Source organism: Triturus cristatus, chromosome 4_1, assembly GCF_964204655.1.
Source record: "Triturus cristatus chromosome 4_1, aTriCri1.1, whole genome shotgun sequence".
Lineage (NCBI taxonomy): Eukaryota > Metazoa > Chordata > Amphibia > Caudata > Salamandridae > Triturus > Triturus cristatus.
The window spans coordinates 642,155,817-642,181,747 of record NC_140585.1 but is presented as its reverse complement, the minus strand read 5'-3'; positions in this window follow the sequence as shown (position 1 = coordinate 642,181,747).

Below are 25,931 nucleotides of genomic sequence, written 5' to 3'. Positions count from 1 at the left end.
TCAGACAACATCTGATAATAAATGTTATAGCTGTATACACTCTTGTGTTGTGGAAGGTGTAAATCCTTCCTTTCTGGTGAGGGAACCTTTTCTATAGAGACAAATGTAAAATTTCGTGAGACAGGAATATTATTCACTTCCAGAAAGTAAACATGCATTGAAACACAGAAATCATAATGGCAACTGCCAAACCTACAATTATAACTTTGAAAAGTAGCTGCACCATGTTCAGCTGAAATCAGATCAAGAAAATCGCTAAAGGGTTAGTTCTCTAAGTATTACCATATTGTCTCCACCCTATCTTGAATTCTACCAGGATTTTTATTTTACATCACCTGGAGGCCTAGGGAAACTATTATCCTCTGACCGTTGCCCTAATTTTCCATTTGTCTGTTGCAATTTGTCAGCTGTCATTATGAAGAGACCTTCATCACCATGTGTCCTTGAATTCAGGGATGTTTGCCAGAGTCAGTCAAGCAATCATCAGTGTTGAACAAAATCTTTGCGAGGTGCGTCCATTCTGGACCTGAATACTTCCAATCGATCTGTCTTTCTCTTTTAGGTCATTTTGTATTGCTCAACTGGGGGGTAAGGCAGTGATGTCAATATGGTTTGGTTCTTGTTCCTCTAACTCACTATCTTCCCTTATCAGCTCTGCTTTTGTCTTGTACACCAACAGTCTTTTTCTAGTGGCAGTAGCTTTCGGTCATTACAACAAACAATTGATGGACGGAATGCTGACAATGCAGACATTCTCCCCCAGTCAAGAGATCTGGGTTAAATCCATCGTTCTTTTGCCCACTACACCACCCCAGTTTAGACATGGCCATATGCAAATCAGTCTTGACCCTGTGCCTCATGGGAACAGTCCAGCCCGAACTGCCAAGCCATGTCTTCCCTGGACCGGAATCAAGCATCCTAGGACCGGTTTCTGGCTATCAGCCGTCATCAGCCAGGATAGCTTGACTCCAGTGGTGTAGTGAGCACGGGTCCCACGTCTGGGAATACCCATCCCACTTAGGGCGAAAAGCATTACAACAAACAATTGATGGACGGAATGCTGACAATGCAGACATTCTCCCCCAGTCAAGAGATCTGGGTTAAATCCATCGTTCTTTTGCCCACTACACCACCCCAGTTTAGACATGGCCATATGCAAATCAGTCTTGACCCTGTGCCTCATGGGAACAGTCCAGCCCGAACTGCCAAGCCATGTCTTCCCTGGACCGGAATCAAGCATCCTAGGACCGGTTTCTGGCTATCAGCCGTCATCAGCCAGGATAGCTTGACTCCAGTGGTGTAGTGAGCACGGGTCCCACGTCTGGGAATACCCATCCCACTTAGGGCGAAAAGCATTACAACAAACAATTGATGGACGGAATGCTGACAATGCAGACATTCTCCCCCAGTCAAGAGATCTGGGTTAAATCCATCGTTCTTTTGCCCACTACACCACCCCAGTTTAGACATGGCCATATGCAAATCAGTCTTGACCCTGTGCCTCATGGGAACAGTCCAGCCCGAACTGCCAAGCCATGTCTTCCCTGGACCGGAATCAAGCATCCTAGGACCGGTTTCTGGCTATCAGCCGTCATCAGCCAGGATAGCTTGACTCCAGTGGTGTAGTGAGCACGGGTCCCACGTCTGGGAATACCCATCCCACTTAGGGCGAAAAGCATTACAACAAACAATTGATGGACGGAATGCTGACAATGCAGACATTCTCCCCCAGTCAAGAGATCTGGGTTAAATCCATCGTTCTTTTGCCCACTACACCACCCCAGTTTAGACATGGCCATATGCAAATCAGTCTTGACCCTGTGCCTCATGGGAACAGTCCAGCCCGAACTGCCAAGCCATGTCTTCCCTGGACCGGAATCAAGCATCCTAGGACCGGTTTCTGGCTATCAGCCGTCATCAGCCAGGATAGCTTGACTCCAGTGGTGTAGTGAGCACGGGTCCCACGTCTGGGAATACCCATCCCACTTAGGGCGAAAAGCATTACAACAAACAATTGATGGACGGAATGCTGACAATGCAGACATTCTCCCCCAGTCAAGAGATCTGGGTTAAATCCATCGTTCTTTTGCCCACTACACCACCCCAGTTTAGACATGGCCATATGCAAATCAGTCTTGACCCTGTGCCTCATGGGAACAGTCCAGCCCGAACTGCCAAGCCATGTCTTCCCTGGACCGGAATCAAGCATCCTAGGACCGGTTTCTGGCTATCAGCCGTCATCAGCCAGGATAGCTTGACTCCAGTGGTGTAGTGAGCACGGGTCCCACGTCTGGGAATACCCATCCCACTTAGGGCGAAAAGCATTACAACAAACAATTGATGGACGGAATGCTGACAATGCAGACATTCTCCCCCAGTCAAGAGATCTGGGTTAAATCCATCGTTCTTTTGCCCACTACACCACCCCAGTTTAGACATGGCCATATGCAAATCAGTCTTGACCCTGTGCCTCATGGGAACAGTCCAGCCCGAACTGCCAAGCCATGTCTTCCCTGGACCGGAATCAAGCATCCTAGGACCGGTTTCTGGCTATCAGCCGTCATCAGCCAGGATAGCTTGACTCCAGTGGTGTAGTGAGCACGGGTCCCACGTCTGGGAATACCCATCCCACTTAGGGCGAAAAGCATTACAACAAACAATTGATGGACGGAATGCTGACAATGCAGACATTCTCCCCCAGTCAAGAGATCTGGGTTAAATCCATCGTTCTTTTGCCCACTACACCACCCCAGTTTAGACATGGCCATATGCAAATCAGTCTTGACCCTGTGCCTCATGGGAACAGTCCAGCCCGAACTGCCAAGCCATGTCTTCCCTGGACCGGAATCAAGCATCCTAGGACCGGTTTCTGGCTATCAGCCGTCATCAGCCAGGATAGCTTGACTCCAGTGGTGTAGTGAGCACGGGTCCCACGTCTGGGAATACCCATCCCACTTAGGGCGAAAAGCATTACAACAAACAATTGATGGACGGAATGCTGACAATGCAGACATTCTCCCCCAGTCAAGAGATCTGGGTTAAATCCATCGTTCTTTTGCCCACTACACCACCCCAGTTTAGACATGGCCATATGCAAATCAGTCTTGACCCTGTGCCTCATGGGAACAGTCCAGCCCGAACTGCCAAGCCATGTCTTCCCTGGACCGGAATCAAGCATCCTAGGACCGGTTTCTGGCTATCAGCCGTCATCAGCCAGGATAGCTTGACTCCAGTGGTGTAGTGAGCACGGGTCCCACGTCTGGGAATACCCATCCCACTTAGGGCGAAAAGCATTACAACAAACAATTGATGGACGGAATGCTGACAATGCAGACATTCTCCCCCAGTCAAGAGATCTGGGTTAAATCCATCGTTCTTTTGCCCACTACACCACCCCAGTTTAGACATGGCCATATGCAAATCAGTCTTGACCCTGTGCCTCATGGGAACAGTCCAGCCCGAACTGCCAAGCCATGTCTTCCCTGGACCGGAATCAAGCATCCTAGGACCGGTTTCTGGCTATCAGCCGTCATCAGCCAGGATAGCTTGACTCCAGTGGTGTAGTGAGCACGGGTCCCACGTCTGGGAATACCCATCCCACTTAGGGCGAAAAGCATTACAACAAACAATTGATGGACGGAATGCTGACAATGCAGACATTCTCCCCCAGTCAAGAGATCTGGGTTAAATCCATCGTTCTTTTGCCCACTACACCACCCCAGTTTAGACATGGCCATATGCAAATCAGTCTTGACCCTGTGCCTCATGGGAACAGTCCAGCCCGAACTGCCAAGCCATGTCTTCCCTGGACCGGAATCAAGCATCCTAGGACCGGTTTCTGGCTATCAGCCGTCATCAGCCAGGATAGCTTGACTCCAGTGGTGTAGTGAGCACGGGTCCCACGTCTGGGAATACCCATCCCACTTAGGGCGAAAAGCATTACAACAAACAATTGATGGACGGAATGCTGACAATGCAGACATTCTCCCCCAGTCAAGAGATCTGGGTTAAATCCATCGTTCTTTTGCCCACTACACCACCCCAGTTTAGACATGGCCATATGCAAATCAGTCTTGACCCTGTGCCTCATGGGAACAGTCCAGCCCGAACTGCCAAGCCATGTCTTCCCTGGACCGGAATCAAGCATCCTAGGACCGGTTTCTGGCTATCAGCCGTCATCAGCCAGGATAGCTTGACTCCAGTGGTGTAGTGAGCACGGGTCCCACGTCTGGGAATACCCATCCCACTTAGGGCGAAAAGCATTACAACAAACAATTGATGGACGGAATGCTGACAATGCAGACATTCTCCCCCAGTCAAGAGATCTGGGTTAAATCCATCGTTCTTTTGCCCACTACACCACCCCAGTTTAGACATGGCCATATGCAAATCAGTCTTGACCCTGTGCCTCATGGGAACAGTCCAGCCTGAACTGCCAAGCCATGTCTTCCCTGGACCGGAATCAAGCATCCTAGGACCGGTTTCTGGCTATCAGCCGTCATCAGCCAGGATAGCTTGACTCCAGTGGTGTAGTGAGCACGGGTCCCACGTCTGGGAATACCCATCCCACTTAGGGCGAAAAGCATTACAACAAACAATTGATGGACGGAATGCTGACAATGCAGACATTCTCCCCCAGTCAAGAGATCTGGGTTAAATCCATCGTTCTTTTGCCCACTACACCACCCCAGTTTAGACATGGCCATATGCAAATCAGTCTTGACCCTGTGCCTCATGGGAACAGTCCAGCCCGAACTGCCAAGCCATGTCTTCCCTGGACCGGAATCAAGCATCCTAGGACCGGTTTCTGGCTATCAGCCGTCATCAGCCAGGATAGCTTGACTCCAGTGGTGTAGTGAGCACGGGTCCCACGTCTGGGGATACCCATCCCACTTAGGGCGAAAAGCATTACAACAAACAATTGATGGAAGGAATGCTGACAATGCAGACATTCTCCCCCAGTCAAGAGATCTGGGTTAAATCCATCGTTCTTTTGCCCACTACACCACCCCAGTTTAGACATGGCCATATGCAAATCAGTCTTGACCCTGTGCCTCATGGGAACAGTCCAGCCCGAACTGCCAAGCCATGTCTTCCCTGGACCGGAATCAAGCATCCTAGGACCGGTTTCTGGCTATCAGCCGTCATCAGCCAGGATAGCTTGACTCCAGTGGTGTAGTGAGCACGGGTCCCACGTCTGGGGATACCCATCCCACTTAGGGCGAAAAGCATTACAACAAACAATTGATGGACGGAATGCTGACAATGCAGACATTCTCCCCCAGTCAAGAGATCTGGGTTAAATCCATCGTTCTTTTGCCCACTACACCACCCCAGTTTAGACATGGCCATATGCAAATCAGTCTTGACCCTGTGCCTCATGGGAACAGTCCAGCCCGAACTGCCAAGCCATGTCTTCCCTGGACCGGAATCAAGCATCCTAGGACCGGTTTCTGGCTATCAGCCGTCATCAGCCAGGATAGCTTGACTCCAGTGGTGTAGTGAGCACGGGTCCCACGTCTGGGAATACCCATCCCACTTAGGGCGAAAAGCATTACAACAAACAATTGATGGACGGAATGCTGACAATGCAGACATTCTCCCCCAGTCAAGAGATCTGGGTTAAATCCATCGTTCTTTTGCCCACTACACCACCCCAGTTTAGACATGGCCATATGCAAATCAGTCTTGACCCTGTGCCTCATGGGAACAGTCCAGCCCGAACTGCCAAGCCATGTCTTCCCTGGACCGGAATCAAGCATCCTAGGACCGGTTTCTGGCTATCAGCCGTCATCAGCCAGGATAGCTTGACTCCAGTGGTGTAGTGAGCACGGGTCCCACGTCTGGGAATACCCATCCCACTTAGGGCGAAAAGCATTACAACAAACAATTGATGGACGGAATGCTGCCAATGCAGACATTCTCCCCCAGTCAAGAGATCTGGGTTAAATCCATCGTTCTTTTGCCCACTACACCACCCCAGTTTAGACATGGCCATATGCAAATCAGTCTTGACCCTGTGCCTCATGGGAACAGTCCAGCTCGAACTGCCAAGCCATGTCTTCCCTGGACCGGAATCAAGCATCCTAGGACCGGTTTCTGGCTATCAGCCGTCATCAGCCAGGATAGCTTGACTCCAGTGGTGTAGTGAGCACGGGTCCCACGTCTGGGAATACCCATCCCACTTAGGGCGAAAAGCATTACAACAAACAATTGATGGACGGAATGCTGACAATGCAGACATTCTCCCCCAGTCAAGAGATCTGGGTTAAATCCATCGTTCTTTTGCCCACTACACCACCCCAGTTTAGACATGGCCATATGCAAATCAGTCTTGACCCTGTGCCTCATGGGAACAGTCCAGCCCGAACTGCCAAGCCATGTCTTCCCTGGACCGGAATCAAGCATCCTAGGACCGGTTTCTGGCTATCAGCCGTCATCAGCCAGGATAGCTTGACTCCAGTGGTGTAGTGAGCACGGGTCCCACGTCTGGGAATACCCATCCCACTTAGGGCGAAAAGCATTACAACAAACAATTGATGGACGGAATGCTGACAATGCAGACATTCTCCCCCAGTCAAGAGATCTGGGTTAAATCCATCGTTCTTTTGCCCACTACACCACCCCAGTTTAGACATGGCCATATGCAAATCAGTCTTGACCCTGTGCCTCATGGGAACAGTCCAGCCCGAACTGCCAAGCCATGTCTTCCCTGGACCGGAATCAAGCATCCTAGGACCGGTTTCTGGCTATCAGCCGTCATCAGCCAGGATAGCTTGACTCCAGTGGTGTAGTGAGCACGGGTCCCACGTCTGGGAATACCCATCCCACTTAGGGCGAAAAGCATTACAACAAACAATTGATGGACGGAATGCTGACAATGCAGACATTCTCCCCCAGTCAAGAGATCTGGGTTAAATCCATCGTTCTTTTGCCCACTACACCACCCCAGTTTAGACATGGCCATATGCAAATCAGTCTTGACCCTGTGCCTCATGGGAACAGTCCAGCCCGAACTGCCAAGCCATGTCTTCCCTGGACCGGAATCAAGCATCCTAGGACCGGTTTCTGGCTATCAGCCGTCATCAGCCAGGATAGCTTGACTCCAGTGGTGTAGTGAGCACGGTCAAACTGCTTTGGAGGTGCCCAAGATTTCTGGTTCTAATAACACCGATACACTCTCTGGGGAATAATTTTCATGTTCTGTCCCAGATTCTGCTCCTTTGGGAAGTTGCTCTGCCAAGTTAGTCTCGGCCTTCCATGAGTCTCCCCTGTCCCGAAAAATAAGTATTCTTAATCCAGTTGTTGGTATCACAGAGGTTGCTGAAGTGGTAGCGTTCTTGTCAGTCTCTAGTTCTGTGCACTGCTCCTCCAATTGAGATTGCGGATCTCAGGTCTCGCCTTCCTCGTTTTCCTCTCAGGCCTTGACCACCTCAAACCTGAGGCGACTTGAGTAATTGGTAGGTGTTGGTTCTGCTTCTTCTCTGTTGTACTTTGCCCTTTTGGTATGAGAAGCGTATATCCAATTTAGCACACCAGCACACTTGACAGCAGTGTTGGTAACCAGGATACCCAGGTAGGGTCTGTGCTAGTACTCTTCCAGACAAGACTTGTGAATGTGCTTCTTGATATGGACCCAGTCGCCTGGGTTCAAGTCATGCCCTGGAGATTCTCGAACAGCTAGAGTAGCAACGCCAACTTGAGAGATAGAATGCACAATATCAGACAATCTCTTGCAGTATTCGAGAACCATGTAATTTGTGATATTCACAAAGGGAGCTGCAGGGACAAAGGGTATTTGCATTATTTTTCCTATCAATTTTTCATGAAGAAACAATCTGGTTCTTTTCCGAGAGGTATTTTGGATACTCATGAACATTAAAGCAAGGGTGTCAGGCCATTTAAGTGATGTGGAAGCGAAAGATGAAGCCAATTTCGCTTTGGTTATCCCATTCAGCATCTCTATGATTCCTGGTGCTTCTGGTATTTAGCTATAGTGAAATCTTTGGTCAGTTCTAAGAGCTGTGCATAGAAGTCGAATGATCTCACTTTCAAAGTGACTTCCTTGATCTGATTCAAGATGAATTGCCATCCCAAATCGTTGTATTAACTCCAGCAACAATGGTTTGAGAACTGTTAGACTGTCACATCTCCAGGTAGGATATGCTTCGACCAATTGTGAGAATAGGCACACAATAACAAAGATGTACCTCCGCTGACTGAATCATGGCATTACCACCAAGTCGATCTGAAGGTGGTTAAAAGGATCATTAGTCTCCACAATGTGACTCGTGGTTAATGCAACTACCTTGCCTGCATTTTGCTTTTGACAGGTTATACATCATTGGCACAAATATTTTTCCATCATTCTGCAACTAGGATTGAACCAGTGAGAATGGAAGGCAGACACCATTCAGTCCCTGAGACAGAGGTTCGGTGGGTGTTACCAAGGTTCACACTCAATTAGTCTGGACCCATAATTTGTTGAACACAAACCACATCGGTGATTTCACCCAGATATCACCCAATTCAGGATACAAGTACTTTGTGAGTGGTTCTGTGCTATGTTTCTTATTCTTGTATTTCATAGGGTATGTGTATCACCCAGTCTCATTTTTGACATCATAAGCATAGCAACAGGTAGATTCTTGATTTTCAGTGATCTCTTTATTATTGGATCAGTGTAGGGAACAGGGGAACAGCCGACATGTGTTTCGCCCAAGGGCCAGCAGGCCAGGGCTTTTTCAAGGCTGATTAAGATGTAAGGTGTAACAAAGGAAATAAAAAATAGAACCACAGAAGCAAAATTCACATATTGATAGAGGTTGGGAGAGAGGACAGGGGCACATAGTTGAGAGAGTCCAATCAAACAAATAAAAAGTCCATGGTTGTGAGAGGAGAGACACAAGGGATGACAGGAGATAGAGGGTAAGAAGGGGTTAAGGCCATAGTGAATAATGATGTGGAGGTAGGAGGGTTATGTAGTATTCTGGGGGTGCTTCATAGACGACATTCTATGTATATGGCAGGGATCAGAAGAGAATCTACAATCTTTCCTCAACAAAATCAATGAAAACAGATGGAACATCAAAACAACGTCCCAATACTCAACCTTGGAAATTGATTTTCTAGACATAACAATCTTTGCACAGGATGGGAAACTCCACACAAAGGCCTTTCGGAAACCCATTGCAGCAAATTCAATCTTGAGAGAAGACAGCTGCCACCCCAAATCAACAATCAAGAATATCCCCAAAGGGGAATACCGGAGACTGAGACGCAACTGTAGCACCATGGAGACATACAAAGCGAAAGCAACTGATCTAACAAACAGACTAGAACAAAGAGGCTACAAGCGCCCACATCTAGAAGCAGCGGCATCAGACTGCACGAAAATCCAACGCCAGGAACTTCTACAGCTTCAAGAATCTACCTGTTGCGGTGCTTATGATGTCAAAAACGAGACTAGGTGATACACTTACCCTATAAAATACAAGAACAGGGAACATAGCACAGAACCACTCACGAAGTACTTGTACCATTCAATCCCTGACTACACGAGTTGGACCTTGCATGTACTTCATAATCACAGGCAGGAGAGAATGAAGAAGTAGAACTGGTTTCCCTTCAGTAGACAACCAAATATTAATGACATATTTTACACATCCCATTCTTTGCTACATACTCTTTCCTTGCTCCGGTGCAGAGTGTTGTAATTCTCTTAGCTCCTTGAAGGTGGGAACAATCTTCAGTAACATACTGGACACAGTCTCTCATTCTATATTACATGGCTCATCAAGATGTAAGGTGCTGGATTCAAGAGCACAGAATTGAGCAAGTTTATCTGCATAGCAATAACCTCTGGTGATAAAGTCACTACCACTTCTGTGTGCAGCAGACTACACCACTGCAATTTTCATTCTGCCCTGGGGCATCTTAGCGCTGTCTTTCATGAGGAGACAATGAGGAACTACAGAAGAAGGGTGAAGAGCCAGGTCTTCAGTGATTTCCTGAAAGGGAGATGGTTAGCTTGGTTCCTCAGATTCCAAGGAATTTACTGGCAAATGCATCAAAGCGTTTTGCGATCGCAAACGGTGCGATTCTCAAAAATCGGCCGTTTACAATCGCAAAATTAGCTTTTGCGATGCATCAAGGGTCAAGGCCCTTGCAGTTTGGGAATTCGCAATTAATTGTGAGTTCTCAAATTACGATTCCATTCAAGGAATCGCATTTTGTGATTTCTTAAATGCAATGAAAGAACCACTTTGAAGTAGCGATTTTGCTACTAGGGGGGCGCAAATTACCATGAAGTTGAACTTCATGGTAATTTGCAAAAACTTTGAAAAATGCACTAAAGTGCATTTTTCAAAGTTGTAGGTTACACACACACATGTTCTTGGGACATGTGTGTGCGCAACATTTTGTGCACAGATCAATTTCAGGGGTGCAACAGGGTGTCCTTTTGACACCCTTGCACCCTTGAAATTGCATGAGCAATTTGCGAGTACCAATTGGTACTTGCAAATTGCGCTTGCAATTTCCCATTCATTCCTATTGGCCTACAGGCCCATAGGAATGAATAGGAAGCTATTCCTTATTTGCGATTCGCAACTAGCGAGTCGCAAATAAGGAATGTGTAGGAATCGCTATTATTATAGCGATTCCTACATGCATAGGATTTTGCAAGTCCTTAATTGCGAATCCTTAATATTCGCAATTAAGGACTCGCAAAATCCTAGCATGATGCATGTGCCCATATGTTCCATAACTTAGAGACGTTATAATCAAGGCTTCTGCTCCCGAGGATACTTTCCTGGTAACTGGTACCAGTACCTTATTAGCCGAAGATGTCCGAAACGCTCTTGTTGGTGCGTACCAAGAGATTTGATTTTTTTTTAGAAACTCCGCACGCTGGTCATAGAGGGCTATGTGGCTAAGACAGAGGGCTTTAAAAGCCACCCCTTTTTTAATAGGGCGCCAGTGCAGATTTTTCCTGGCTTTAGAGATGTGATCAGACTTTTTAGTCTTAGCAAGAGCACGGACTGCAGCATTTTGCAGCCTCTGCAGTCTTGTTAGGACACCTTGCCTAGCCCCCACATACAGGGCATTGCAATAGTCTAACCTTCATAAGACTAGTGCAACAACCACAGATTTTTGAAATACAGGTGATAAGAAAGGGAAAACTTTCGTAAGAATTTTCAGGACCAGAATGCAGGATGATGTAAGGTGGTTAGTGTGGTCCCTAAAAGTAAGGTTAGTGTCAAAGAAGACACCTAAGTTCTAAACGTTTGGGAGCAGGCATGACAGGGTCCTAAATAATGTGGCCACCAGGATGAATTCCACAAAGATGAGTCTTGCCCGAACAGAAGGACCCTGTTTTGCTGGAATTAACTTTCAGAGCCTGGGAGCTCATCCAGTCTATTGTAGCAACCATACATGCATTAAATCTAGCAGAGACTTCATCCGTGTTATCCTCAGTGCAGATCACAATTTGGGTGTCATCTGCATAGGACACCGTAGAAAAGCTGAAGGTTTTAATCAATTTCATCAGGGGAGTCATATATATGCTAAAAAGTGTCTGACTTAAAGACGATCCCTGAGGGACACCGCATTGTAATATAAAAGGTTTTGAAATATGCGTCTCCAGGCTAATGGTTTGCTCCCTGGTATCTAAAAGGGAGGATAATAAGCTACTTGCTGAACCGTGGACACCTATGTTAAATAATCTTTGTTTCGGGTTATCATAGCAAATGGTATCAAAGCAGCGGATAGGTCCAATAGGACAACCGCTGCTTTTCCTCCACGGTCCAGGACATCCCTGACTTCTTCTGAGACCGCGACCAGCGCAGTCTCAGTACTGTGTCCTTTCCTGAAGCCAAATTGACACAGGTCTAGTATGTGATTCTGATCCAGTTGATGAGAGCAATATTAAGATGTCTTTCTAAAATATTAGCTCAAAAATGGAGTCTGGGAATAGGACAACGATTCTTTTCTTCCAGTGGTTCAAGTGTGTTTTAGGAGGATCAAATGGAAGCTTTCTTCCATTCTGTGGGAAACATTCCTGATGCTATAAAAGTATTAAGCAGTTGTGTGAGGTAAGGTTCAATGTAATCTTCCATTTTGTGGAAAATTCTAGCACGGCAGGGATCCTTAGCAGAGGGAGAGCATTTAGAAAACGTGAAATATACAACGCATTGTATTTAGGGGTGCCAGCTGAATTCTGGTGGAATTTGGAATAGAATTACGGCAGAAATCAATACCACAGGATAGTATGGACATACAATCTGGTTAATCAAGATTGGGGAGTTACATGGCTGCCGATAACTTCCTTCAGAATGCTTTGCTATATCATGCTCTCAATGACGGAGATGATTCCTGCAATGACCTCTGGGTCCTTTTGCATGGGCTAGTCTGAGAGAAAACAGCATTGGTTGAGAGGGTAATCTTTAAGGGCTTAGCACCTTTTATTAACCCAGTATCCATTCTGGTAAAATACCTAACCTCTTCCTTGACCGTCTCTCTTAAGTCTGTTGCAGCCTCAGTTGTGAAGACTGGATATATCCTGATAACAGGAATTGTGGACTGTGATCCATCAGCTACTTTGGTTTCAATTCCGACCCCAGCCTGGGTCAATATATGACACAGCTGAGTTTGCAAAGTAGGTCCCAACCTAGGAGATTTACAAGACTGGAATCACAAATTACGAATAGGAGTTGCTCTCTGATGTCTCCTATTTTTACTGGCATTGGGGCAGTAACTTGGTTCGTATGCTGTTGATTTGAAATGCCTACAACTTGGACTTCTTTTCCTGAAATAGGTAGGCTAGCGACCTCAACAGTTTCAACTGTTGATCGAGTGGCTCCTCTGTCAATTAGGAAAGAACCAGGATGTCCGTTAACATCTTCTTCCTCTTATGGTCCACTTTGATCCACTTCTAGGACTGTGCCAAGCACAAACTCCCCCTACCCGCTCAGACACCAGCATTGATCCTGATCTACGGAAGTTTAAAACATCATGGGAACTGTGCTTTTTTGTAGCATCATCAGGTTTTGGGGAAACCTGTGGGCTGACCGGGGAGGCGGGACACCTCCCTGCATCTGTATTTGATTGAAGTTATTGGGCAAAGTTCCAGATGTAGGAATTTTCAGTACTGCTATAAGAAGTTGAGGCATTGGAGAAAGCTCTCTCTGTTCCACTGATGCCCTTGGGGTTCTGTCGAGATTCGATCTGGATTGTACCTATACTCCAGCTTCCAGTGTCCTACCGTGTTGCCAATATGGCACTGTGCAACCTTCTTTAGGGCACCTATGTTTGTTCCTACCGTATTTCCTCGACTTCTCCCTGTTGCAGGATTATTCCCACCGTAATATGCGGATACCCCTTGCCAAGATTGAGATATAATTCGGGCACTTTGGGTGGAATCTTAAATCCCTTATTCCCTACACTCTGGGCTAGCTGTGTTTGGGCCAGCATGAACCTTTCTTTAAGACATTTTCACTTTGCCTCTAATGTCTTGCTGTTATACTTCACGTACTACAGAATCTTATCAACTGATTCACTTTGCAAACAATGAACACCATGGATGATGTGATTGCTGACCTCTGGTTTTAGTCCATACACAGAGAAAGCTAGGAATCCTCCCTGTGCTCCCTGTGCACCTGCATCAATCTCTCAAAGTAAGCCTCACTGATTCCTTGGACTCTTGGGAGGTTCGTAAAACTTAGGTCAATGAATCACTCTTTGGGGGGGAACAACCTTTACAACGCAACTTTTACAACACACTACACTTACAACGCATTTTTTACAACGCAAAATCCATTACAACGCATTGCATTACAACGCATGACACTACAACGCATTTTTAAAAACTACCTTTACAACGCATTCCATTACAACGCATACTACCTTTACAACGCATACCATTACAACGCATAATATTACACTACACTATCCAACACTTACCCTACTGTTGCACCCCCTGGAGTTAGAATAGTAATTTTTACCCCTATACTATCCAACACTTACCCTACTGTTGCACCCCCTGGAGTTAGAATAGTAATTTTTACCCCTATACTATCCAACACTTACCCTACTGTTGCACCCCCTGGAGTTAGAATAGCAATTTTTACCCCTATACTATCCAACACTTACCCTACTGTTGCACCCCCTGGAGTTAGAATAGTAATTTTTACCCCTATACTATCCAACACTTACCCTACTGTTGCACCCCCTGGAGTTAGAATAGTAATTTTTACCCCTATACTATCCAACACTTACCCTACTGTTGCACCCCCTGGAGTTAGAATAGTAATTTTTACCCCTATACTATCCAACACTTACCCTACTGTTGCACCCCCCGGAGTTAGAATAGTAATTTTTACCCCTATACTATCCAACACTTACCCTACTTTTGCACCCCCCGGAGTTAGAATAGCAATTTTTACCCCTATACTATCCAACACTTACCCTACTGTTGCACCCCCTGGAGTTAGAATAGTAATTTTTACCCCTATACTATCCAACACTTACCCTACTGTTGCACCCCCTGGAGTTAGAATAGTAATTTTTACCCCTATACTATCCAACACTTACCCTACTGTTGCACCCTCTGGAGTTAGAATAGTAATTTTTACCCCTATACTATCCAACACTTATTGAGTAATTTTTACCCCTATACTATCTAATACTTACCTTAAATGCAATTTAATATTATGCGTTGTAATGGTATGCGTTGCAAAGGTAGTATGCGTTGTAATGGAATGCGTTGTAAAGGTAGTTTTTAAAAATGCGTTGTAGTGTCATGCGTTGTAATGCAATGCATTGTAATGGATTTTGCGTTGTAAAAAATGCGTTGTAAGTGCATGCGTTGTAAAAGTGTGCGTTGTAACGACATACATCCCTCTTTGGGGAACTTTTGTCTTGATCTGCCTTATGACTGTACAATATTTGGCCTTAACAATGGGCAAAGGTGCATTTGTCTCTAGCACCGAAAGCATTTCTTGTGTAGGTCACTCAACAGATCTCTTGCATTCAGCCTGCAGATCCTTTCAGACTGCTACCTCGAATAACACATCCAGGTCTTCCCATGAAACCTTATACATAGTCACAATCTGTTCCATCTGGGTGTATCACTAGTCTGGATACTCTCTCACCTTTGGAAGTGAATTAATAAAATGGGAAAGATCTGATTGCGACCATGGAACATGTACATATGCTCCTCCCTGTACTTCATGCAAAGGAAACTCTTTTACCTCTTCCCCTATGACTTCCTCATTTCTTTCCTTCCCCTTTTGCTTTACCTTAACCCTCTCTTTTTTTAGACCACAATCCTTCGAACCTCTCTGTGTCATTCCATCCCGCATGTTTTCAATCAACTTCCTCACATGTGTTCCCAGCCCTCTTGGCTTCAGAATCTGCCATTCCCTCTTGGTGATTTATCCTATCATTCTTCCACAGCTTCTTTGACTGGGTTATATCAATGCCACATTCAGGAACATGGCGGCGGGCTGACGCTGGCTGCAGGAGCGCTGTCCCGGACCGTGTGAAGCACAGCTATTACAATGCGGTGAGAGTGCGGAGCTTTTTAAACAAAATAAAGCAGAATTATGAGCTTACTTTATTTTCTTTTTTCTTCTCTGAAAAAACCTCCGTGGTGCCTCTAACTACCCCTAACTGCTTCACCGGCGAGATCGGAGGAGGTGGGGATCGAGGAAGAGCTGTCGATGGGTGCTGAGACACTGCCAGCGAAAGAGGACTGGCCTGGAGTGAGCTCGGGGGCCGGCGTCTGTAGCAGACGAGGAGCAAGGCTCTGGAGTAGAGTTTGCGCAGCAGTCAGAAGGATCGACTTTCGGCCTCAACATGGCGTTGTAAACTGCTTTGAATTTGGTTCTGGATTGGGATTACGGACTACAGAAATAAGGTCGGTTCAGAGGGGGCGCGAGATAGCCGTTTCAAGTGGGGGGAGAGGTGACTCTCGAAGGAGTAAAATTTATGTGCTTAATGGGGCCGGGAGTCGGTCTGAGGGTCTGATTGAGACTGGAAGTAGGGGCGAGAGAAACAAGGGAGATAGAGGGATGGACTTGCTGACGGACCTGACCCAATCAATCTCCCCTAAAGAGTGTCTTGAGGAGCAAATACCCTACCAGGGAGGGAAAGCAGATGAGGTTGGGGAAGCAGGCTGGACGGATAATATACAGATTCAACCACTTCAGCCCCGAGCAGCTCTATTAGAGGTGAGAAATAGATACTCACTTCGCTCCCAACCTGAGAAGGACCAGCTCCTCTCCCACTCTGGTAGGACAGGGAGACCTATTCATATTATCCCCCGTCAGAAAAAGAGTGAAAAAAGCAAGATAGGTGAAGCAAAGAGATCGAAAGCTTGTTTAAGCACAGTCAAGCCCACCCCTTCACTTAAATCTTATTTCAGGATAATGGAAAAAATGACGGCTCAAAAGACCCCTGTAAACACCAATCCTAATGCTGCTGTCTGTAGAAGTAAGGTGGCTAAGACAAGCAAACAGACTCCCCCCCCCATAACTCAGCCCCCGGGTACCCAGGTAAATAGATATTCCCCATTGCTCTCGGACCCGGAGACAGACATTGGTGTGGCAGAAACAGAGTCTCCGTCTGTAGTAGAAGAGGGTTCAAGTATAATGCTAGGAGCCAGCCTAATCTCGGACATCCCATCATCATCTGCCCGAGAGACCCATGCTACGGAAAAGGGAACTAGCCAATCTCAGCTTGAGCTGCTCCTTCAGTCCTTACGTGAAGATCTTCTCTCAAAATTATTGCCTAGATTTGAAATTTCGGAGGGCAATCAGAAAGAGATCAATGAGAAGTGTTCCAATTTGGAGAGTAAATTAGATGATATTTGCTCTCGTACAGAGGCTTTGGAAGGGGAAGTAGCTGCTCCTGCCCAAGTCTCCCAGGCTCAAATAAGGGATATATCAGAGCTAAAAGCTCAAAACAGGTCTCTACAGATGGATATGGAAAGATTGGAGATTCATGCCAGGCGGAACAATTTAAAATTCTTAAAAATTCCTGAGGGGGCGGAAAACGGTGATGTAAAGTCCCTAGTATGTAGACTACTGAGAGAGGGAGTACTGAAAGATAAGCCCGATCTAGATATCGAGAGTGAAATACAGTGGGCGCACAGAGACCCATTTAGACAGCACCCCGATAGGAAAGCGCCTAGAAGGATATTGGTGAACTTTCATACTTACGCAGTGAAAGAGCTGATATTGAGCAGGGCTCTCGTAGATACGTCCTTGCAGATAGAGTCCACCAAATATCTTATACGCTCCGATGTAGGTAGAGTCACAGCACAGAGGCAGTGGGAATTGGGGTCACGTATGGCTGATATAAGAAGCCTAGGGGGTCAAGTATTAATGAAATTCCCAGCGTCACTGAGGGTGGTCTGGAGAAATAAAACGTATAACTTCACCTCACCTCAGGAGGTAGACACGTTTTTGGCTGGTATGAAGGGGTCCCAATGATAGTTTCTCTTGATGAATCTTGTGCTGGGACCTCATTTGGGAGGAAAAAAAGGAGGAAGGAGGAAGGAGGAAGGAAGAGAAGGGAAAAGGGGTAAAAAAAAAGAAATAGATTAAAAAAAAAAAAAAGAAATATATATCTACGTGGGGGTTATAGATAGCTGATGGAGGTTTAATTATCATTTGGTTTTTTTTAATTTTTTTTTTTTACTCTCACTTTGAATTTTAGAGGTAGAGCACATGTATGGGACCAGGGCTCCTAAATGGCGACATGATCGCCAAGACTCACAAGGGAGGGTTCCTCAAGGGTGGGGGGAGGGGGCAGGGGGGGGTGGTGGCAAAAAAAGAAAAAAGTATTCCTCATGTAACCTTAGCATCCGGGAGTAACTTGAAACAACTCCTTTGTTGTAAAAAGATATTGGGTACCTTTGACCCTCTTATTCAAGAATTTCCCCCTACATGACAGACATGGCTAGAAAAATAATAAAAATAGTAAATTGGAATGTTAATGGGTTAAGGGAAAGGAGGAAACTATTCAGGATTTGTGAATTTTTAAACAAATCAAAGGCCGACATCTGCCTTCTTGAAGAAACCCACCTGGAGCAACAAGAATGTAGGATAGCGTTTAGGAGCCAAAGATGGATTCAGGATCTCCTCTGCTCCAACCAGAGTGGAAACACTAGGGGAGTGGCAATTATAGTCCGAGCTAACAGTAGGATTAGGGTGGAGAAGTCTGAGACTGATTGCTCGGGTAGATGGTTGACCGCATCTCTTGTGATAGATAGTTCACGATTTACTTGCGCAGTTTATTACGGACCCAATTCTGACTCTCCAGGGGCTCTCTCTAGCCTAAAAATGAGTCTGTTAAACTATGAAACACCTGTTATCTTAGGAGGGGACTTCAACCTGATCTTCAATGAAGATCTGGATCGTACTTCAAGAGTCAAATCTACCCCCCACGTAAAACACAAACAGAGCTTAAAAATATTATGAAGGATTTTAATTTACTTGATATCTGGAGGGTCAGAAACGGCAGTAGTAGAGAGTACTCGTTCTATAGCCATAGACATAGACATTACTCTAGAATAGATTTCTTTCTGTTGGACCAAACATTAACATCTGGGGTAGTCACCGTGTCCTATATTCCTGCCATACTTTCAGATCATTCCATGGTGGAGTTAAAGTTTAAGCTTGAGCAAGAGGATCAAGTAAGAAGGTGGACCCTAGACAGGTCAATACTCTTAAAAGAGGAAATGAGAATGGAGTTGGCGGCCGAAGTTGCTGAGTTCTTTAAGACAAACAGTGGTACTGTGACAGATCAATTGGTTTGGGAATTCTTTAAGGCTTGGTTGAGAGGTTATTTAACCTCCTTAATGATCAGGAGAAATAAATCACGAAGAAGAGAGGAAGAAGATCGCCTCACCAAAATTAAACTGAAAGAACAACAGCTGCAGAAGGCCTCACTAGACCATCAGCCTAATCTAGCCACAATACAGAATGAATTTGACGCTTTGAGAGCTGAATATCAGGCTCGGGTTGACAAAATAGTCAAAGACAGATGGGACGCAAGTAATTTGCAAAATTTCTCGTATGGGGAAAAATGCGGCCGATTACTTGCATGGAAGGCCAGATCAGACAGGGTCAGAAACCTGATCAAGGGTTTAACTATAGGTGACACTGGGGTCATCTCTCATGACAATGATATAATCTCTGGGGAGGAAAAACGGTTTATGCAGGATCTCTATACAGAAGAGAGCGGTACATCAATACACGATGCCGAAGAATGGCTAAATCAGCTTGAACTACCACAACTATCAGAGGCCGATAGAAGATATCTGAGCTCTGAAATACAAGAGGGTGGAGTCTATACCCAGATCAAAAAAATGGCAAAAGGGAAAGCAGCGGGTCCTGATGGACTTCCTGCAGAGATCTACCATCTAGGTCTAGATAAGGTTGCCCCGGCCCTCACTATATTGTTTAATAAGATACTGATATCAGGTGAGGTAATTCCACAAACCTGGTCCGAAGCAACAGTCACGCTGATTCTAAAACCTGATAAGGACCCTGCAAGAATTGAGTCGTATAGGCCAATTTCATTGTTGAACGTGGACTATAAGATTTTTGCAGGGGTCCTGGTGGCAAGAATGGCTAAAGTCATAAAATCCATAGTACATGGAGATCAGAGAGGTTTTATCCCTGGCAGGCAGCTAAACGAACTAACTTTTCAGGCTATCGCTGCCATAGACGTCGCTACAGATAAAAAACTTCCCTTGACTATTGTGGCTATCGATGCCACCAAGGCCTTTGACCAAGTGAACTGGTCATACCTATGGTTGGCTCTGTCCAGGTTTGGAATTCCAGAAAAGTATGCAACAGCAGTTAGATCACTTTATCATTCTCCCAGGGCAAAAATTTTGATAAATGGGTCACTCACTGACTGGGTTCATATCTCCTGTGGAACAAGACAGGGGTGTCCTCTCTCCCCCCTATTGTTCAATCTTTATATTGAGCCCTTTGTCTGTCAACTGAGAGGTGACCCGGTAATTAAACCTTTCAACATAGCAGATCTCACTCTAAAATTGGCCTTATATGCCGATGATCTCCTATTGTTTACATCTAACCCGGCAGAAGCCATTCCCAGGCTATTCATTCAGGCAGAGTCCTTCGGGAAGATCTCGGGATATAAGATCAATAGGGAAAAGACTGAGATCATGCAATGGAATCAGGGGGTGGCAGCCCCAGATGTAAAACTTCGTATGAGATATCTTGGAATCCATCTAGCTCAGGATATCGCAGACATACCGAAAGTAAATTTAAGTAGAGTCCATAAGGAGGTGTGTAATCTTTTGTTACGGTGGTCAGGCCTCCCGTTGAACATCTTTGGGAGAGTGAACCTAATTAAAATGATTATATTACCCAAAATCACTTTCCTGTTTAATTCCATCCAACTAATGTTCAGCCCATCAGATATAGCCAAACTCCAGGGGAAAATAGGCTCCTTCATTTGGAACACAAAGACTTCGAGAATCTCTTGGAAGAAAATGAGGAGAACCTTGAAAATGGGTGGGTTAGCCTTACCTGACTTACTTATATACTGCCACTCCTTTCATTTTAAAAACTTTAGACTCTTGGCAGATAAGATAGATGCCTCCTCTTTGGGTCTTCTGTTTCAGGCACTTCTTCATAGTATCCCACAAGGACAGGAATACTTTCTGTTCAAATTTGGAGATCCCAAATACTACAAAAGGGTGAGACTAAAAATTCTAAGTACGGCATTAAAAAATTGGATGTTTATCAGGAAAAGATTGGGCATCCCCTATTATGCTCCTAATGCCCCGATATGGGACTCACCGGGGACACCGGACTGCCTTAAGGACAAGCTTTCATCCCCACTCAAAACAGCTGGATTAGTACACTGGAGTGATATACAGAGAGACTCAGAGCTCCTTGATTGGGAATCTCTCTCAAGTTTGACCGGGGGAACACTTACCAGATTCAAATATTATCAGCTTTCGGGTTGGTGGGCCACCATTCCATGGAATATCAACATCCCAAACCCGAAGTTTGATCTGGTAAATAAAAAGGGCAGATGGCTAAAAGAACTTTCTTACTGGTATTGGGCTTTGATAGAGGTAGAGGGTGTAACCGAGCCTGAACTCCAAAAGTTGTGGGGCAATGCTATAGGTACAGACGTCAATACTCTGCGAGATTTGTGGGTGGATTCCTTTACAATGCTCCATATGGTGGTTAAGTCTGCCCCCCTAAAAAGAAATAACCTCTTTACAATGTATAGAGCATACGTTTCACCTAAAAAATTTGTCAAAATTACAAGCTTAGAATACTATTGCCCGAGATGCAAACTGTTAGCCGCAGACGATCTGCATATGTTTGTAGAATTATTGGCTTAAAATTCAAGGGTTCCTGGCTGAGGTACTAGGCAGACAATTAGCAGTGACTACTAGGATGATTACGTTTGGATTAACATCGCATGCTGAACAGAATGATCTGGCTTCTAAATTTATTTTTTATGTTATCATCCTGGCACGACGGGAAATATGTAAGGCCTGGAAGAGTGAAAATGCCCCAAATTTTGCAGATTGTCTGAAGTACCTTATTTACATAAGTGAATTTGATATGGCTTGTGATAGCACAAGCCACGATAAGATCTGGGCGGCCCTTGTGGCATGGCGGAACAGATGAGTATATTCCAATGATTTTCACCTGGGCACTGTTGGTTCTTTGTCTCCAAAACATTTAAGGGTCAAATGGATTGAATGGAATGGAGTGGAATAAGAAAACAGTTGCTACTAGAGGGATATTTCCTTCCCATCGTTCCCAGCCCTCTTGGCTTCAGCATCTGCAATTCCCTCTTGGTGATTTATCCTATCATTCTTCCACAGCTTCTTTGACTGGGTTATATCAATGCCACATTCATCCACCACTTTCTCCATTGCAGCAGAGGCCTTTCTTGTCACTCTCACTGCTTCCTTACACAGGTAAATTAACTCATCCTCTCCATAATAACCCAAGTAGTCCATGCCCACATGTCCTTTCACAAGATTCTTGAATTCTGTTTTTAGCTGTGCTAAATTTCATGGGGTGATTTGACCTGCACCCGGTAAACTAACTGACCAATCTGTGCTGGTCGTTTGACCTGGCATTGCCCTGGTAACTGAGTTCCCTCCTTAGTACAGAACTATTGCTATGCTTCCTGTACTGGGTGCAGAGTCCTGAGGTAAACATGGAACTGACTATCCTTGGAAAGAGCTAACAGATGCCTCGACTGGGGAAATAATACTTGTTAGAGGCAAGGTACTATTACGACTGGCAGAGGGGTCTGAGTGAAGGATGGAACTATTGTTTCTATACAACTTGGCGGTGCACGAACATCTGATGAGGGTCCTGCAACTATTTCTGTCTCGGATGACAGAGGTGCAGTAGCACTTAGTTTATCTGTTGCTGCAGCGTTAAGTAGGGGTGGTCTGGCATTAAGGAGATTTTCTATGAGGGCATCTTCTGAAGAACCAGGGCCTTATGGGCCTGGCGGCGCAGGGCACGCCTTAATCTCCTGAGTTCACCTGCTTTGTTGAACAGAGACACAGGACATTCTGTTGGGCGTAGAAGATCAGGTTTATTAGCTGCAGCTAAGTACAGTTGTCCCAGAAGTACACTCAGTATGTTCTTAGGAGACTGTCACTTTACTCCTTGGCGCACAATCTTTTATAGCACATAGATTCACCAAGAACACACCCAATGCATACATGGTTATGCAATGAGAAGAGTTTGAAAACAAGATATAACCAATGAGAAAAGTTTGAAAACAAGATATCAAGTAACCCAAATAAAACCTCTCTTCCAACTGTTTTTGTCACCCCTCCCCACAAGTTAATCAGTGGTAGTGTCTACAACTCAACTTGCAGGTGGCAGGACATATTTGTATGCTTTGGAGGACAGTTGTGAAATGAGAGAATACAAGTAGAGAATAGCGAAGGCCAGAAGATAAGATAAAGTCAGGAAAGAATGGTGTGAACCGACAGACAGTTGAGACAGGGTTTAGTCAAACCAGACGAGGATTAGTGGACTCAGCCAGTCCCTGACATCAGTCTCGTAAACAGAGGCAGAAGGTTATTTGACACGTCGCAGTAAGATCAGCAGAAAAACTTCGTTCAGTGTGCTGCCTGAGTGAGGGCAACACAAAATGGCGGTGGAACACAAAAAAATGGTGGCTGAATACAAGCGAAAATCGAATTCCTCAGACCCTCCTTTTGCCATAACTCAGGCAAAACACACAGATTCATGTTAATCTGAATCAATGTCAATAGCCATGAGGTCATCAAACTGTTGCTGCAACATCATTTTAATGTTCTCTGTTTTCTGTGACTCAGTTCTTGGGACACACAGAGTGGCACCAAGACCGTAGATGGCGGGGCCACACTGCATACAGAGAAAACAGGAAAAAATGATGGCCAAAACCACTCCAAGGAAGGTTAGTACCTTCCATCCCCATTTAGATAGTAATCCCCAAAACCATCCTAATAAAGACCAATCTCGTTCGTCTTGATGAATCGATTCGGAGATCATGTGTAATTTGGAGATGGCTTGGTATACCGTAGGTGCGTCGTCAGGTATATAAATACAACAGCTAGATCCGATCAATTTACAGACTCCACCACGATCTGCAAGAATAACATCTAGTGCAATCCGGTTCTGCAAAGTCATGAGACGATCCGCCTGAAGTTCAGCTGTGAGATTACTCAAGGCTCCCACAGTGACATCTATGGTAGTCTCAACAACACGAACCAGCTGTCTCATGTTTCTGCTGTTGGCCATTGGGCCCCAAAAAGGAAGAAATCCTTTGAGGAAATCACTTCCCTCTTGTCCTGCCGTGTCTTTAGAATCAATAATCCCTCTGCCATATCTGTTTCTATGATGGCCTGAAGGAGCAGAGTATGTAAGAGGGAGAAGAAAAGCTATATAGCATGTTCCTAAAAAATCCGTTGGTAGCCACGTGTAAGCTCTATCGTAGCAGACAAAATATGTGCCCTGGGATGGCACTAACGGTGGTGAATTCTGAGACGTGTAGATGTATGTATGGGAACAAAAGCTTTTTCTTTGTCCAGTGTCAGTAGTCTGGCCATTCATTTGTAAACAGAAATTACCTTGATGAGGGACAGTCCAAATTGGTGGAGATTTTCCCTGTTTAGTTTTATCTGTAAGGCTAGTAATGTAACGAGTCACGTTCCAATTAGTATATGTTTGTCTCTCGTCAACAGGAACCTTATTATTCTCCACAATTTTAGTCATAGCCACCATTCCCTTTATCAGAGAATTATGACTAAAATCTGGCTTACTACCATAGGAACCAACTGGACGTCTAAATCGGCTCTGATATGCATTTGAAAATATTACAAAATAGGCCCAAGCGGAACCTTCATAAGAAAATGGAAGGACTAAATATGGCATCCCTTTATCTGTGGTATGAGGCATAAGTCCACACACCCAACAGTCGCTTGTGTTGACTACCAATTAGTGTTGGTGCAACAATTGGATAAATGAATTATTAAAATATTCTGTTCTCCTGATTAGTTCATGTTGGGGAAGTGTATATAATTGATGTGGGGAGATAGTAGAATGAAGAGGCAAGGAGATAGAATTAGGGATAACTTTTTGCTGCATAGCATGAATAACCCAACCTACACAAGCCAATAAGATACACAAAAATATAGAAACACACAATGTTACGCCACATCGACTGCACAATATTTTACAATATTTCTTTCTCATCTCTTCCTTATTATCCTTCTTTCCTAATTTAACATCCATCCTCTAAAATTGTTGCTCACGGCAATATTCCTTACTCACTTAGCTGTGATTATTAGCCGTCCTATGACACTGCAAGTCCTGGGGGCCTAGCCATTATACAGGTCACAAACCAAGACTCCTACCGTGACCCAGCAACCTGGACAGATGATAAATGTAGCAGAAGAGATGGAAATCTCAGGTGTCCTTGACCAATCTAGGTCTTAAATTGTATCTAGTCCTTGTTGGTACAGTTTGGTCTTGAAATAGGGTCTGTGGCTCTGTAGTGTTTAATCGGAGATGGGAAGGTACAGCTTCTTGTAGAATGTCGTCATCTTCTTTCTCCGATCGAGTTCCATCCAGGTGTGCACTACTGAAAGGTATGAAAAGGGGGACTTTTTCCCCTTCAGAATCACCTATACCCTTACGAACCCATTGATCAAAAGGCAAGGGCAAGGGCACTTTCTTGCAGTGCACGCCATGGATCCAGTTATTTTTCCCTTCGACTTTTACTGCTGTGCGAGTTGTCAGAAGAAGAACTTGTTGAGGCGCCTTCCAGCGAGGTTCCAAATTCTTTGTCCTCTGAAAATTTTTCACACAGACCCAGTCTCCAGGTTGGATAGAATGACCTGGGTCTGTGGAGGCTTCTGGTAAAGCGTTTTGAACCTGTTGGTGAAGAACACGTAATATAGTGGTGAGGTCATGTAAATAGTCAATCAGCATTGGATACTGTATATCAGAATACTTTCTAGGGTGAGGGACTCCCCATACATTAGCTGGGCATCCGAAAACAATCTCGTATGGGCTGAGTCCCAAACGAGAATGTACAGCTGTTCTAGTGGACAGGAGAGCCAAAGGTAAAGCATCGGGCCAATTAAGACCTGTGCTGGCTTGTACTTTTGCAAGCTTAAGTTTGAGAGTGCCGTTATAGCACTCTACCAAACCCGCGGACTGAGGATGATTTGCCGCATGAAACTTTTGCCTTATACCAAGACCGGTACACACCTTTTGCATAATTTGGCCTACAAATTCACTTCCATTGTCACTCCAGACAATGCGCGGCAAACCAAACCTAGGGAAGAACTCTTTTAGAAGAACCTTGGCAGTGGACAAAGCAGTGTTGTCTTTCAGGGGGTAAGT